This window comes from Mesocricetus auratus, unplaced genomic scaffold (assembly GCF_017639785.1).
Source record: "Mesocricetus auratus isolate SY011 unplaced genomic scaffold, BCM_Maur_2.0 Super-Scaffold_100011, whole genome shotgun sequence".
NCBI lineage: Eukaryota > Metazoa > Chordata > Mammalia > Rodentia > Cricetidae > Mesocricetus > Mesocricetus auratus.
The window spans coordinates 8,787,066-8,797,238 of record NW_024429195.1 but is presented as its reverse complement, the minus strand read 5'-3'; the positions used below and the strand labels follow the sequence as shown (position 1 = coordinate 8,797,238).

Genomic DNA, 10,173 nt, shown 5'->3' with positions numbered 1-10,173 from the left:
GGATGGCCACCTCCTAAGTTCTGATTGTTAGCTGCCTTTAGAAGTTCTCATTGTTAGGTCTGCAAACTACAGGAGGTAAATCAAGGAAATGAAGGTGAGCTGCGATCAACATCTGGGATTTCACAGAGCAGAAACGCATGAAATCAGCGACACTGCAGTGAAGACCGTAAAGGCGAAGGGAGGGCCACAGGGGATGCACATGGTGTCCCCATTCAAGCTTTCGACTACTGCCCGTCCCGAGCCCGGGTTGGTCTCTCTCCACAAAGACCGATGTTCCTGCTCTTTCATCTCCAGGGTGCAAAATGGCCATTGCTAGCTGTCATCCTTAGCTTTGATTCTTGTCACCGCCTCTGTACATCCATATTAATGATTACTGTGTAACCAGTCCTGTAAAACTTGGTATCTAAAGCTACAGGCTGGTGTTACCTCACACTTAAGATGGATTGGGAACCCAAGTGTGGCTTGTCTGAGTATCCCTCCCTTGAAATCTCACCTATCCACGTTGTCAAAGTGTCGGCTAGGCTAGCGCTGCAGACTCTTGGTGAAAGCTCCACCCAGGGAGAGATGTGCTCCTCAACTGACTCATGTGGGTGGTTTTGAAGGATTTATTTCTTCGCAGACTGTTGGGATCACATTGCCTGAGAACTCTTTTAATTCCTCGAAACCTGGTTCTCTCCGCGGGGCAAGACCCGGCTGTCGCCACTTGCTTCTGTCATAGTGAGTGAGTGAGCAAGATTAAGAAAGTGACATCGAGAGCAAGATGAATCGTAATCTTGGAAACGGCTTCTCATCCCGCATTTTTTACCTCTTCTGTTCCTTAGGAAGTGAGCGACTACCTTCTGCCTCCACTAGAGGGCATACATCCCAATGGAGGGGTCACAGAGCCCGCCCACCAGGTTGCTTTTGTCATTGTTTTCTCTCCTTTCCGTTTTGTCTGTCTCGCAATTCCAGATTATTATTCCAGGTCTCTAACTGACTCAGTCCGTGACAAGGACTTGCTCTAGTCATCAGCAGTGGAGGTCACGCTCTCAGCATATGTATGTAGTCTACTGGTTTTGACGGCAGGAGTGAAACACGAAGGGTACCATACTGGAAGAAAGAGCACGGAACAGAGTACGTTCATAATGTGACCGCAAGCTCACCCGGCCTCTCTTTCCTCGCGGGAATGGAATTTCCCAGCAGACCACATCTCTGAAACAAAACAAAACAAAACAAACAAACAAAACCAAAAGAAACCCCCGAAAACTAGTTTCAATCTATAATTTATTTATTTGGCATAATTCAAGTGCCTGGCGTGGCAGTCCTAAAGCACACACGTGACCATGTTTATCAGCTTTCTGGCACTGTGGGGAAAAAAACCGCCCGAGGGAATCAGGTTTTCAAGAGGGAAGGCTTAGTTTGGTTCACCGTTTGGGAGGCTCAGAGTTCAAAATTGGTTGGCCCATGATTTTGGAGGTTTGGATGTGGCCATAGATTCTGGAGGAAGTGCATGGAGAGGGGGCCTGTTAAACTTCCAAAAAGAGAGCAGGACAAGTCAGAGTTCAAATGCCTCCTTTAAGGAAGTTTCCAACAATGACCTAACTTCATCTGCTAGGCCTCATCCCTTAAATGCTCCACCAATTCTCACACAGTGGGCTGAGGATCCAGCTCTAGCCAGGGCCCCTAGGGAATATTTCATCTCCCTACTACAGCAGTGATTAAGGCTGAAGTAGGCTCCCAAAGCAGGTTTATTTTATATACATGGGTGGTTTTCTTGCTTGTCTATGTATCCCATACATGCATACAGGCCTGAAGACGGCATAGGATCCCCTGGTATGGACAGTCATGGGCCAGCACGTGGTGCTTTGAATCGAACCCAGGTTCTCTACAAGAGCAAGCAGCTGGCGCCCTTACCACTGAACCATCACCCCAGTCCCCTAAAGTGATCTTTTAAGAATCTATTCCCTGGGCTGGAGAGAGAGGGCTCAGTGCTGGCTGCCCTTCCAGAGGACCCAGGTTCATTTCCTGTCACCCACGTGGCAGCTCACAACTGTCTGGGACTCCAGTTCCAGAGGATCTAAGGGCCTCACACAGACATGCATGCAGGCGAAAACACCAATGCATAGAAAGTAAAAATAAATATGTTTTGGCGGTGGTGGCTCACGCCTCTGATCCCAGCACTCGGGAGACAGGGGCAGAGGCAGGTGGATCACTGTGAGTTTCAGACCAGCCTGGTCTACAAGAGCTAGCAAGAGTTAGTTCCAGGACAGCCTCCAAAGCTACACCCAGAAACCCTGTCTCAAACTGCCCCCCAAAAAGGAGAAAGAATCTATTAAAGAATCCCCGCGTTATTATCTTTTACACTTGAAAAGTTTTTTTTAATTGTGGATAAGCCTACATAAGATAAGATTTAATAATCATAGCCGTTTGCAGGTACACAGCTCAGCGGTATGAATTTTGTTCACACTGCTGTGCACACCACCATTACCGCCCATCTCCAGGACCTTCTCACCTTCCCACATTGAAACCCCACAGTCATTAGGTACCAACTTCCCATTCCACCATCTCCTGGCCCCTAAAGCCTCCAGTCTGTGTCGCCGTGAGACTGGCACCTGTGTGTATCTCAGAGACGTGGTGGGGAGCAATATCTGTTCTTCTGTTATTTGCTTCTTCTGCTTAAGACACTCTCTTTCGTGTTCATTCTGGTTCCACATATCAGAGTCTCCGTTTTGAACGTCTTCATTTTTGAAGTCAGTCATGTCTTCTGTTCTTTGTCCTTTCACCTGTCAGTGGGTCACTTCTACATTCGACTGCTCCAATCATGTGCCTGAATAGTGGGCATAAAAACACATGAGCTTCTCATGCTTTGGGTTATATACCCAGAGGCAACATGGTAATACTTCAGTTTATCACTTGGAGAACTGGTATGATGGATCCCACAATGGCCACACCATTTTTGTGTTACCACCAGCTGTGCCAGCATTATGATTTTGTGTCTCCTTGCCAATACTTGCTTTCCACATTTTGCGTCCATGAGTGTGTGTGTGATAGCCTCCTCAGTGGGTAGAGAGTGGTACACTGTGGTTTTGATGTATAGTGCTCTTACTAGTATCACTGAACACCTGCTTGTGTGCTTAACCCGCCGTTTGTGTTTTGTTGGATGCATTTCTGATTGAGTCTTTCTGGGCTGTGGGAAACCGCTCCAGTCAAAAGCAAGTTAGAGAAGAAGAGATTACTTCAGTGCCCAGGTTCCAGTCCATCATTGAGTGGTATCAGAACTCAGGGCAGGAACTGAAGCAGGATCCATGGAGGAATGCTGCTCACAGGCTTGCTGTCTCTGGCCTGCTCAGCTACTTTTAATATACAGCCCAGGCCTCCCAGAATAGGAGTGGTGCTGCCCAGAGTGGGCCGGGCCCTCATGTATCAATTATCAACCAAGAAAATCCCCTGTAGACATCATAGCTTCTCTCTTCTCAGGTGACTCTGGGTTCGTGTTAAGTTGATATCTAAAGCTTCCTATATTTGTTTTAAACTCCTTTGTCTTCGCCGCATTTTTGGAGTTCTTTGTATATTCTAGATGTCAATTCATTGTCAGTTATAAGATTATCAAATGGTTACTTCCAGTCTGCAATCAGATTTTACTCTTGTGGTAATGCCGCTTGACACACGTATATTTTCAATGTTTTTATGCAGACCACCTTATTTTTTCTTTTGCTTCCTATGTCTTTGTTTTGGTACCCAAGTAACTACTGACAAAGATCATGCCACTTAGATCCCTGTTAGTTTTCTTCTAAGAGTTTTATGGGTTTAGTTCTTACTTAGATATTTGAATCATCATCTTTCGTAGGTCAACCCTAAGATCCTAGAACCACCTCATTAAATGGGGTTGACCTCACATTCTTTGGTTAAGTGTAAAATCCACCATTTTTATTCTAAGGCATAGAGGAGAAAGCATTACTAACATCTCTGTCTTCCTAAGACATTTGAGAACCCCCCCCCCACCTCACACAAAACTTAACAGGCATTTAATTTTCTAATCATTTTACAAGGTGTCTCAGACTGTCTGGTGGGTCATTATAGTATTACAGAAAACCTGAACTCCAGAATAATGTAGCAAGTACACTTAAAGGCTTTGGATAGGCTCATTAACATAGGCATGGTTTATGTGAGTTGATTCCTCACCATGTTTAATGGAATCAGTCTGCCATGATAGCACCAAGTGTTCTCATATGTATAAAGTCTGAAATCCTAGATCTTGCTCCGTTCCATTTGTCTTCCCTTTGCTAGTCCTGGTTTGTTTCACTATGCAAATCTTCTCCTGTGCATCACAGGTGTTTGTCGCACACCTGATCTTTGCATACTCAACAGTGAGAAAAAGAAAACATTTCCCCATAAAACAGGGCATTAATCAGGACAGCCCCTGTATGAAGACAGCAGCCCTCCCTGACACCTGTGACTCTGTTGCTTGGGGAGTCAGTGGAAACCACATGGGTAAGTGGATGGATTATATTAAATTGCTGGCTTTTATAACGTAATTGAGGCCCTGGAAAACCAATTCAGGGCTATCCAGCTTCAGTAAGAAAATTGAGAAAGACCCTAGAATGGGTTTATGGTTTTTCCGCCTTTAGTGATTCACCCAGGGGTAGAGTAATTTGTGCCTCCTCAGGCCAGTGCAAGCTGTTTCCCAGGCTTGGTTGAGGCTGGGAGAGTCAAAGTGTGACATTTCCTTTTTCATCAGCCAGTACTGTGTGTGTGACAATGTCCAGCAATAGAAAGCTGCCTGGGCTATTGCAGCCCAGCAGACTGCCATCCCAAATCATAATCTGACGGTAAGCAGTAGACAGAGCAGGCTCACTTGCTGTAGAAACAGATCCAAACACGACAGTTAAAACAAGAGAAAACAATTTTTTAATGAACTTGGACACATCTCAAATGAAACCGTGTCTTAACTTTCAGGATATTTCCATGAAGACCTACAGGTCACTTTGTATTGTTTTAATGCAGTGGAAGTAAATGCTCTTGGGAATCGAATGGACTTGTTTCTTTGTCTGGGATATGGGAAAATGATTTTAGCTGACATACGCCGACAGAACTCAGCAGTAAGCAACAGAGAGGAAATTTCCCCTCATAGTTTTGGCTTTAGGTTCCTCTGATCTAGCTTTGCATCTGTGGCTGGTCCAGAACCCTACATCCTTTGCCCCGACTCTGAAACAATGGCTTACCGGCTTGTGCCACCACACCCAGCTCAACTCAGGTTCCAATTAGATTTACACTATCCGCTACATTATTTATGTATGCCTCCACTATAGAAATAGCAGTCTTAAGGCTTTTCAGCCTAGATAGCTCATTAGGCTTTCAGCTTACAATATTTTCACAGACGATTCATTATTTCTGATGAATTCACACTGTTTACAACTGTGTGATGATGGTGCGCAGTAGTGAAATACATGGGCTGAGGTGGTCCATCCATTACAGAATCCCGTTTAGCTGTTTATTAATGGTCTCACCCACAGAAATACATCAGTCCTTGACATCCCATTTTAAAATATGATAATCAAAGCCATTCTTTAGAGAAATTAAATAGTTTCTCAGCTTTATTCCATTCTCTTATTCCACTCAAGACTGGAGAACCGGTAGAAACGAGTTCAGATGTGACATGTAGAGAGTCTCGGAGGATTTGGATGCATAGTGCACGGCCTCTGCAGGCTCTGATGCAGACTTCCTGGCTCCCGCAATGGCACATGCAGGAACAATGTGGGAAGGAGAACTTGCTTTTTCTTGTGTGTTTGCTGAACAAGGAACCCCCTCTTCTCTCTCACATCCTAGGACTGGCCTCCCATGTGGCTGAGGTAGATCTCTTAGACTCCATTCCCTCCCTAGTGAAAAGGATGATCCCCTGGCAGATGCTGTGAGAAATGAAAAAAGGAATTCTTATAAATCCGTATGTTGCACAGTGTGTACTAAATTACCAGTGAATCTTATTTATTGATTCTCACCATTATTTCAAACCAGGCAAGTTAGAGACTTGTAAGAAAATGTCACCTACATATGTTAGGTAAGATGAGAAAACCAAATAAAGAGGAGGAAGGAAAATGCAATGAAAGAACAGTTCCTAGGATTATCATCAGATATGATTTATGGAAGAGATGAAATTATGTTTTGACAAAAGTGGGTGACCAGCTGCAAAAGACTGCACCTGATCCCCATGCGCCATCCGTACTGTCTTCACCCACAGCTGGAAGAACCCATTGTAGCTATTAATCCACCGCTGGAAGAAAGGCAGCGCTTGCAACCTATAGGCTGCTTTCAGTAATAATTCTCTTAAACATCCAAGGGTCATGTGGTCACAATAAATAGGTGAGTTATGACTTGAATATGAAATGCTTTCCACAAGTTCTCATGTCAGAGTTATTTTTTGGGGAGTGTTCGAGAATCCTTATCAGGAATTTTCATTTGGGGTATGCTCTTAAGTGGTATATATCCTTTGGACCCCTTTCATTCCAGCTTTTTGGTGCCATGATTTCGGCTTCACACGGGCCCAGAAGAAGCAGAGAAAGTGCAGAACCCGCTGGAACGGAACCTTTTAAGTTGTCCCGACAGGCATTTGACCACAGCAATGGCAAGTCTGACTATCATGTACCAACACATTCCGTGTTCCCGGAAGAAGGGTCAAGGCAGAGATCTGGGAGAGGCTGGAGCATGTGGGTCAAGGGTCTGGTTTTCTGGTTGCTATGAGGAAGACCATATGACCCACAGTTACTGGAAGATCTGCTTTGTGCGATGAGAGAGGGACAAGTAACAAGAGCGTCCTGGTCCTTTCTCGGTTATAAGGCTTCCTCCTAGCTTGCCTGCAGTAGAGGTCAACAGGTGCCTGCCAAGGATCTTCATCTGAGTCTCCAACCTTTAACATGCGTCACCATGAGGCAAAGGGAAAGGGGGCTCAGTGGGGGAGGCAGCAACAAGTGACACCAGAGTAAGCTAGGGGCCAGGGGGAAGGTGGCAGAGCTTGGAAATGCCGTCCTAAGAAGGGAACTTGGGAGCTGATGAGGATGTTTTCTGGCACAGGTTAGCAGCATAAACCCACAAAGAACACAGAGCTCTCAAGAACAGAGTCTGCTCGGTCCTATGCTCAGAGTGGAGGCCATCACAGGCTGGGGAGAGTGTGGAGGCCATCACAGGCTGGGGACAGAAGTGGAGAGAAAAGGAAGGGACAGGTCCTGTCTGCTCCGTTCCAGTCTCATTCACTCCTAGGCTTGCAAGTTCTCAAATGCAATGACTCAGGTCTCAGAGTTTTGCCCGTGTTACACTCCCTGCTTCCTTGGCTCCCTTATGCTTTCCCTGAATTTCATCAAGGCTGGCCCCATCTAATTTAAACTTCTCTTCATCTCTCCTCGAAAGGTTCCTCCAGTGATCATACATAAAATTCATATCTTCTTACAAAGTCTTATTTTTTCCCAAAGGGTTAGCACCATCTATCATACACTTACTTGATTTGTAGTTGCTCTCCAAAAGTGAAGCTTTTACTGTTTTCAGTGCCCCCTCTAGGAAGAGTAGAGAAATGCCCAGTACACAGTGATGGCCCGTGACCTCTGACTCAACACATCTGTAAGACTGGTGATTTGGTGTGCAACTCGTGGGGGAACACAGTGTGACAACAGGAACAGGACCCCAAACCTAAACAACACCCCTCAAAGATTTATCCTTCCCAGCATGCTCTCATTGGTTACAGGGTCAAGAATGCTGGAAAGTGTTAATGGCAGTTTTATCATGGAGGACCTCAAGGACATTTGTGTAAGAAAGAAGGTAAGATTAGAATTTCAAGGATGACCACTTGATGTTTCTGAAGCAATTGGAGAAGTTGAAAGTTGGAAGCTGAGAGAAAAGTGTTCCTGGGGACAGAGGACATCCTCCTTGGAACAGCTGAAAGCCAGGCAGGAGTCCTTCCTTAAAAAGTCAGCATCCACTAATGTTTTTGTTTTTTCCAGTTGGAATCTACAATGTCCTCCACCAATCCATGTGTTGAATGTTGGTTCCCAACTGGTGGTGCTGTTTTGAGAGGTTCTTGAAGAAGTAGGTCATTGGAGGGGGGGGGTCCTTGGAAGCAAATTCTTGGCTACTCCCCGTCATTGTATGTATTTTCTCTACTGTTACATGAACTGTTTGGATCTATTACCTTTCTCTCTATGACAGTAAGCCAAAATAAGCCCTTCTTCCTTTAAATTGTGTATACTGAGTGACACAAAGGGATTAATTATTGCACCCTTCCCCCATGGGGGTCTTCTGACCAGCTTGTGACTAGGAGCAAAACACCTCTTGTCCCCTCCTCCTAGTAAGGCCTGTATGCAAGTTCCTCTTTTCTGTCCAACATTATTGTTTAAATGCTAATTCCTATTATTGGCCAATCCTTTGTTGGAGGGCCCTGGGAAAGTAGGCTTCTGACCTTGGTGGTTTTCCACCATGCCTGACTGGTGTGTAAAGCTTTGCTCTTGCCATTCTCCTTGCAAGAATGAGTCACTGTCTCTGTCTTTTTTTTTTCATCCTTAGCCCTTTGCTCGGATCCTTGTGAAGCGTTGTAGCCCCGTAACCGCCAACAGCTCCCTGCAATTAATATGGTCATTTTTCTCTGTATTCCATGAAAATGTGTAACAAAATAAAGACATAATAAAATGAATCTGGTGGAATGGTGGCACACCTGCAACCCCAGTACTACCAGGGGGCCGTAAGTTTGAGGACAGACAGGGTCACATAGGTATTTTCAGACCATTCTAGGGTACCTGGGAAGACTCTGTGACAAAACAAAACAACAATATCCAACACAAAAACCAGTAACAGTTTAATGTTCTCAAACTTGGGTATCACAGCCTGTGCCCATCTTAGGCCTAGCTACCTATCCTCAATACGCCAATATAAAGACCCGAGTTAAAAGTGGAAGGCAGAAAGACAAATTGGTCACACCGAAAAGAAACAAAGTGATTCAGAGACTCCCCCAGGTCTATCTTGAGTACCCTCAGTGAGATCAAAGATTAAATAGAGGGTCAAGGATGTGCACATCTAAGCAAACCCAGTCACGGTGTGGTCCTGACCACCATTAACCCATCCTTGCCTAGGCTCCTGTTGTCTCCTGTGAAGTAGTCTGATAAGTTGTTAGAACTGTGTGACAACTCTCTCCAGAAGACAACTTCCTCCTCTGGTGTACCTTTTCCTTCTCATGAAGTGAATTCTTTAGAATATTCTCATTTAACTTTTATGATCTATATACCACCGATAAATCTGAACTTCAAATAACAACTAGGAGTTAATTCTTAACTTACTGCCTCATTAAGAAGAGCTGGCCACTGTTTCCCACTTCACCCCCTTTAGTTCAGATGTGTAGGGTGTGTAGCAAGATGCAAAGTCCCAAAGTGTCCCTCGTGCCAGGAGCTTTTGGTTTGTCATGTGACCAGAGTTACTGTATCAGCTCCAGGTACCACTAGCACTGAGATTGGCTCACCCTGAGTGATCTCACGGAAGATGCTTGCTACATAAGTTTGGATCCCCAGTACCCACACAAAGTAAAACCAAACCAAACCAACAACCAGCCAAGCAAACAAACAAATCCCAGTTGTGACAGTGTGCCTTTATAACCCCAGTGCCAGAGGGACAGAGACGGGAAGATTCTTGTGACTTCCTCCTGGCCAGAAAGCTTGGCCAACAAGTGAGCCCCTCTCATTCAGTGAGAGACTGTCTCGATACAAGCAAGATGGAGAGTAATTGAGATTCCTTATATGGACCTCTGGTTTCCACGCACGTCTGGACACACTGTCAGATAGTACAAGTAAGACATTCTGTACAGTTATCAGGTTCAGGTGCTAGAGAAAAAGAATCAAGTCAACTATTGAGACACTTTTGGAAAAGCAATTACTCTTCTTAATGCTCAGCTTTTTCCTTAAGTAAGATGGAACTCTGAATTTAGTGAGAATCATTTGGGTCATTAACTAAAAAGTATCTACCTATAATCCTTCTACTTGTGGTAGAGAGGTAGAAAGACGAGTGTCCACCATTAGAGCCAAGCACTCTCTCTCTCTCTCTCTCTCTCTCTCTCTCTATATATATATATATATATATATATATATATATGTGCTTAATAGCCTTATCTTTTATAAAAAGATTTCTTTTTATGTCTGGCTGTATGGGGTGTGTGTGTGTGTGTGTGTG

The 10,173-nt window shown here is 44.7% G+C and overlaps 2 long non-coding RNA genes across 3 annotated transcripts in view; both read left to right on the top strand.

The window, feature by feature from the left end:
* LOC121143176 overlaps positions 1-6,597 on the top strand; it is a 13,381-nt gene extending 6,784 nt beyond the window's left edge. For both annotated transcript variants that reach the window (XR_005880325.1, XR_005880326.1), the window contains exon 3: positions 6,484-6,597. This is a non-coding gene — a long non-coding RNA (uncharacterized LOC121143176). The remainder of the gene's footprint in view (positions 1-6,483) is intronic.
* Positions 6,598-7,707: 1,110 nt separating this feature from the next.
* On the top strand, positions 7,708-8,722 carry LOC121143175. The gene is made up of 3 exons (XR_005880324.1): positions 7,708-7,782; positions 7,965-8,049; positions 8,524-8,722. It is a non-coding gene; the product is annotated as an uncharacterized LOC121143175 (long non-coding RNA).
* Positions 8,723-10,173: the final 1,451 nt, after the last annotated feature.